Source organism: Aotus nancymaae, unplaced genomic scaffold (assembly GCF_030222135.1).
Source record: "Aotus nancymaae isolate 86718 unplaced genomic scaffold, 86718_ANA_hifiasm-v0.15.2.pri h1tg000025l, whole genome shotgun sequence".
Taxonomy (NCBI): Eukaryota; Metazoa; Chordata; class Mammalia; order Primates; family Aotidae; genus Aotus; species Aotus nancymaae.
Window position 1 is genome coordinate 37,020,887 of NW_026988438.1, and position 6,000 is coordinate 37,026,886.

The 6,000-nt window shown below is 44.8% G+C and overlaps 1 long non-coding RNA gene across 2 annotated transcripts in view; it reads right to left on the reverse strand.

Moving 5' to 3' along the window:
- The window catches only part of LOC105714008 (uncharacterized), a 38,654-nt gene extending 32,654 nt beyond the window's left edge, over positions 1-6,000 (reverse strand). For both annotated transcript variants that reach the window (XR_010344098.1, XR_010344099.1), the window contains exons 1-2: positions 3,065-6,000; positions 445-512 (exon numbers count right to left, since the gene is read on the reverse strand). This is a non-coding gene — a long non-coding RNA (uncharacterized LOC105714008). The remainder of the gene's footprint in view (positions 1-444; positions 513-3,064) is intronic.

Consider the following 6,000-nt stretch of genomic DNA (forward strand, 5'->3'; position numbering starts at 1 on the left):
GCCCGGGCGAGGGCTGAGAAGCCAGGCAGGGGTGTGGGGGCTCACCCCAGTGCTGGCCATGGAGGTGGGGGCTGAGGCAGAAGCTTTCTCTGACTTGAATCACAGCAGCCGACGGAAAATGGCAAAAGAAGGGAAACTGGAAATTTCAAGGGTTTTGCCAGTTCTTGTGAACTGTTATGGTGGAAGCAGGAGCTAAGAGGTAGAGCTGAGAGAGATGCCACTGCCCCAGGTGACCAAGGGTGATTAAAAGGCAATGGGGCTTCCTTAGAAATTCTGTTACAGTAGGTAGGTAGGCAGATATGAGCAGGGCAGGAGAGACCCCCTCCCCCGCCAGGAATGTCAGGTGACCATCAGGTGATGGTCAGGCCGTTGTTAAGCTGTCTAAAGTAATAATTGGTCGCAGCCGGCGCCAGGGAAAGGCAGTCTCCCAATAGATAGACAAACCTGAAATTGGTGATTAGCAGCTTCCCAAAACGATCTCAGGAATTGGGTGATTGGGTTCAAGAATGCTCCTAAGAGGTAAAATGGAAGAATTTAACTGGTATATGACCTTCCTCTAGAAGCACTGGACTGGTAAGGGAAGGACGCCTCAAGTGAGCATGCGTACAACTTCAGTAAACATACTGCGCATGCGGCTCCTCCCAGGTAGGGGCAAACTACCACACATGCGGACAGCCCAACCCAAGGGAAGGATCAGGGAAGAGATACAACCCTCACCCCAACAGAAGCATACTAACGTATAAAACCCCAAATCGGCCGGGCGTGGTGGCTCACGCCTGTAATCCAAGCACTTTGGAGGCCAAGAAGGCGGATCACCTGAGGTTGGGAGTTCAAGACCAGCCTGACCAACATGGTGAAACCCCGTCTTTAAAAAAATAAAAAAACCCCAAGTCAAAAGTCAAGCAGCACACTTGACTCTCTCAAGTTGTCCACTTAGCCCTCTTCCAAGTGTACTTTACTTTCTTTCATTCCCACCCTAAAACTTGAATAAAATCCTGCTGTAAAAGTTGCCTTGGTCTCTCACTCTACCTTATGCCCCTTGGTGGAATTCTTTCTTCTGAGTACGCGAGAACTGAGGTTGCTGCAGACCCTTATGGATTCACTGCTGGTAACAATTTGACAATTAAAAAATAAATTTAGGGGCTGGACATGGTGGCTCACGCCGGAACTCTCAGCACTTTGGGAGGCCAAGGCAGGCGGATCACTTGAGGTCAGGAGTTCAAGACCAGCCTGGCCAACATGGTGAAACCCCCGTCTCTACTAAAAATACAAAAATTAGCCAGATGTGGTGGTGTGCGCCAATAATCCCAGCTAATCAGGAGGTTGAGGCAGGAGAATCAGTTGAATCTGGGAGGCAGAGTTTGCAGTGACCTGAGATAGTGCCACTGCACTCCAGCCTGGGTGACAGAGTAAGACTCTGTTTCAAAAAAATAATAAACAAATAAATATAGACCTGGTGTGGTATCAGATGGGAGGACTGCTTGATGCTAGGAGTTCAAGACCAGCCTGGGCAACAAAGCAAGATCTTATTTCTAAAAACAAAATTTTAAAAATTTAGAGGATGCTTCAAAGAGCCCCTTTGTTGACAGTTGAACTACATTTGGTGAACTGAAGACAGGGAAGAAAGAGTCTAGACATTACAGCCTCCATGGTCCCCTCCCCCTCCTCTTCCTCACAGTGATCACAGGAACCTAACAACGTGACATGTTCCTGGTGTGATGGAAAGTTCCTTAAAGCACAATCCAGCAGTCATGTGCTTGAGGGTGATGAAAAAGGAACTTGTGTGTGTGTGTGTGCGTGCAAGAAAGAAAGTTTATCCTGACATTGTGTTAGTAAATTGCTAGTAAAATCCAAGTGTACATCAATAAGGGAGAGGTAAAATTCATTACAAGATACTCATGCACCAGGATACTATTCAGCTGTTAAAACAACCACGGTAGATCAGGTTTGGTCAGGATATCAGAAAAGCCTCCGTGTATTCCATTTTACTGTAGGGAATTATTGGAAAGCCTGAAAGAGTGGAGGTCAGGGAAGCTGCTGCTGGTGACCTCAGCCTGAAGGACTAATGTGACAGGTTCACACACATTGTGGAAGTGAACTGGGTCCTGCTTGCCCAGTGCAGTAAAACCAGATACTCAAACTGAGGTTTTTGCAGTGATACAAAAGAAGGCATTTATTGCAAGGTGCCAAGCAAGGAGCATCAGCAGCTTATACTTAAGTCCCTAACTCCTTGATGGCTTGCAGGTAGGAGTTTTTAAGGGCAGGGGCAAATTTCAGGAAGACAGAAGCTACAGGCAAATCATAAATCAATACATGGAGGGTCCACATTGGTTTTGGCCAGAAAGAGTAGGATGTCTTGAAGCAAAAGGCTTACATGTTATAGGTAGATTTAAACATCTTCTGATTTGCAATTGGCTAAGGAAGAGAAGCTTTGTTTAAAAATGTGAGATCAGTAGAAAAATGTTAACTGGTTATGGGAAGTAACTGTCTCCAAGCCCTTCAGGAAAAAAAAACTTAGAACAAAGGACAATAAAGTTTAGTATTCACTTCCCCCTTATCTGGGGTCTACCTGCCATGCCCCTGATTCGTTTGTGGGGGTCTTCAGTGGGGGGGTCCAAGCCTCTGAAAGACAACTCAGGGATATACATGAAGATAATATCTTTAATTTTTATAGGAAAAGCAAACATCTCTGGGACTCCAACTTTTTTAACTATTGTTTTAGGCTACTATTACCTTCTTGTTTAACAAGTTGCTTACTTACTTACTTACTTCTCAGAGCTAACTAGGTGCCTGGAATTTCCCTTGAAAGAACTTAAGATTTATGTCCATGCTTAGGGCCCACAGGCCTCTAAAAAAGGGAGACTCCTTGCTCCATCTCACACAAGGTTGTGGTGGGCCGCTGCAACCTCATGTCTCCCACCTGCTTGGGAGGAGTGGCCTCCAGAGGAGAATGGCCTCTTTCCTTCCTTCTTGCAGATAATGAGCAGGAACCTTTTGCAGGCCAACAAGAACCCGCAACCATGAGGCGAAAGGGACTCTGGGAAATGTAGTTCTGGCATCTCACCTGGGAGCCCGCAGAGTGGGTAGCAGTGATGGAGAGTTGAGTGCAGACCTCCTGTGCAGCCTGATCGTGCTGCGAGGAAAAGGGATGAATGCCCACCAGACTTCACAGTGATGACCTCTTGGAAGGGGGATTTCAAATGGGAAGAGAGAAGAGGCTATGAAGAGAGAGCTATCACTTCTTTATTTTTAAGCAGCTTTGTTGGGATATATTTGAATACTGTACAATTCACCCACGTGAAGTGTCCAGTACAGAATGTTTTCAGTATGTTCACAGGCTTTTGCAACTATCATCAGAGTGTTCACTTTTAATTACGTACTTTTCTGTGTTGTTTAAAACTATGATTACAAGCCTTCATTGCACAGTAAATATGATAGAGCCAGGCTGTAACCAGACTTGGTGATTTTGTTGGAGTAATTAAAATAGGGTTACTGGATAAAATACAGAATGTTAACTGTCAATGTCAGATAAACAGTGAATAATTTTCTAGTGTAAGCGTGTCTCAAATATTACATAGGACTTACACTAAAATTATACATTGTTTATCTGAAATTCAAATTTAACTGAGTGTTCTGTGTTTTTTGCTGAATCTGGCAACTTAAATGTTAAGCATACACGGATCATATGACCCAGCCATTCCACTTCTAAGACTTTCCTAGAGAGAACGGAAAACATGTCCACACCAAATCTGTATGCAAATGTTTATAGCAGCTTTATTAATAATAGCCCAAAAGTAGGAATGGCTCCCTGTCAACAACTGAGTAGATGAACAAACGATGGCACCCCAACATAGGAGTACTACTTGGCAACAAAAATTAATGAACTATTGATACATGGTAATAACATGCAGGAATCTCAAAAACATTCCACTGAGTGAAAGAAGTCAAACTCAAACTATGAACTTCTAAAACAGGCAACATTCATCTATAGTGAGAGAAAGCAGACCAGCCAGTGCTTGGCCCAGAGGTGAGAGAGAACTTTCTTGAGTGATGGAATTGTTCTATATCTCGAGGGTGGCAGTGTTTACACAGGTGTATACAGTTGTCAAAACTCATTGAATCCCATTGGAAAGAGGTGTAGTTTACTGCTCGTAAATTATACCTCAACAATAAGGGATTCAAAGAACCACAGACATAAATTTTGCACCAAATGGCAGTGAATTAGTAGCATACCTTTAGAGCTCCAATCAGCATACACTCAGTAGTGGATCTGGCAATCAGCAGTGCTATTTAGTTTAATAAAGTGGAATAAAATAATGATATGCTTTTTCTTTCATCTTTCAGATTTAGTCACATTTATCCAGAACTGACACTTTATAGCCTAGATCTCACTAAATTTATTTGAATGAGAATTGTCCATACCAACAAAGGAAGGCTCACTTTGTTCAATGAGAAATCTCTCTTCAGTCCACAAATTATGTATTAATTGTCTTCTTTGGCCAGGCTTCATGCCAGGCTGTGGTCAGATTTACTGGTGATTCATGCCGCTGATGGCTGAGCAGTGTGGAGAGGAGGAGACAGACATTAAACAAATAAACATGTAAATGTCATGGGCATAAATGACACAGTACTGCAGTACCAGACTTTGGAGTGCCTCATTCTTCCTCCTGCTCTCTAACGGAAATTCACTTTGTTCACACAGCCCCTGCCGTGCCAATTTCTACCTTCATCTGTGGGGGCGGAAGCTGAGAGTCACCATTATTCATGCCTCTCTTCCTAACTTTGGGGCAGCCATACCCACAGCTCAGTGGCTGCCTTTTCATGCACTCCCCAGCCTCTCTTGCAGCTTGAGGTAGCCCCTGTCAGTTCTTCCATGTGAGAGGGCAGGAGAAGTGACTTTTGGCAAGGTAGTTTCAAGGTGTGTGTGTGCCCTTTTAACCCTTGTGCTCTTTCTCTCTCCTCCTGGAAGATGGACGGTAAAAAGGGCCTGGAGCATCCGCCACCATCTTGGATCAGGTGGCATCCTTAAGGATGGAGGTCATGTGCAAAGATGGCAGAGCAGAAGACAGAGGGAGTCTAGGTTTCTGGTGTTAAAGAAGCTGCCATCATTCTGGTTCTGGATCACTCACCTGTGGACCCCATGATGGGAGAGAGAAAAAAACTATGTTGCTTGAGCTTCTGTTATTTTGGGTCTCATATTATTATATGAGACCCAGGCCTAACTGATGCAAAGGGGTTCTGGTCTGCCTGTTTGGCTGATGAGTCTTCTACTGTAAATGGAGTTCTTGATGGTTGGGGAGAGGTGAAATGGAGAAGCCCTGGAAATGAGAATGACTAGTTAGAGAGGAAAAGAACTGATCCAAATCTGGGTGGGGAGTGAAGGAGTCAAGGGCTGAGTGAGAAAGGGATTTTTATTGGGGAGTTGGAGGGAAGGACAGCCTCAAGATGTAAGAAATACTGAAAAAATGAGGGAAATGGGGCAAGATGTCTTTAAAAAGTGCTGCTCTCACCTAGGCGCCTCTGTTGGGTGCGCCCACAGCAAAGGGGGCAGCACTTAGCCACAGCTGCAGCCATGCCTTAGGCCCGGCTTGGTATTAGCCAGCATACTGGTGGCATTTTTCTATATTAATGAAAGCCAGCAATACCACACCCCTGATCTCCAGCCCCAGCAGCAGGTTTCCCAAAGGAAACTTTGGGAGATGAATATCCTGGATCTTGAGGTTGGTGGGGCTTTCACAATCCATCAAAGCCCCCAAAGTGTACACATTACAATTTACCATATGTAAATTATATCTCAGTCAAGTTTATTTAAAGAACAGAGTCTGTGCTGGGCACGGTGGCTCACATGTGTAATCCCAGCACTTTGGGGAGGGATTTGAGGCTGAGGCAGGCGGATCACCTGAGGTCAGGAGTTTGAGACCAGCCTGACCAATATGTGGAAACTTTGTGTGGTTTTTTTTTGAGACGGAGTTTCGCTCTTGTTACCCAGGCTGGAGTGCA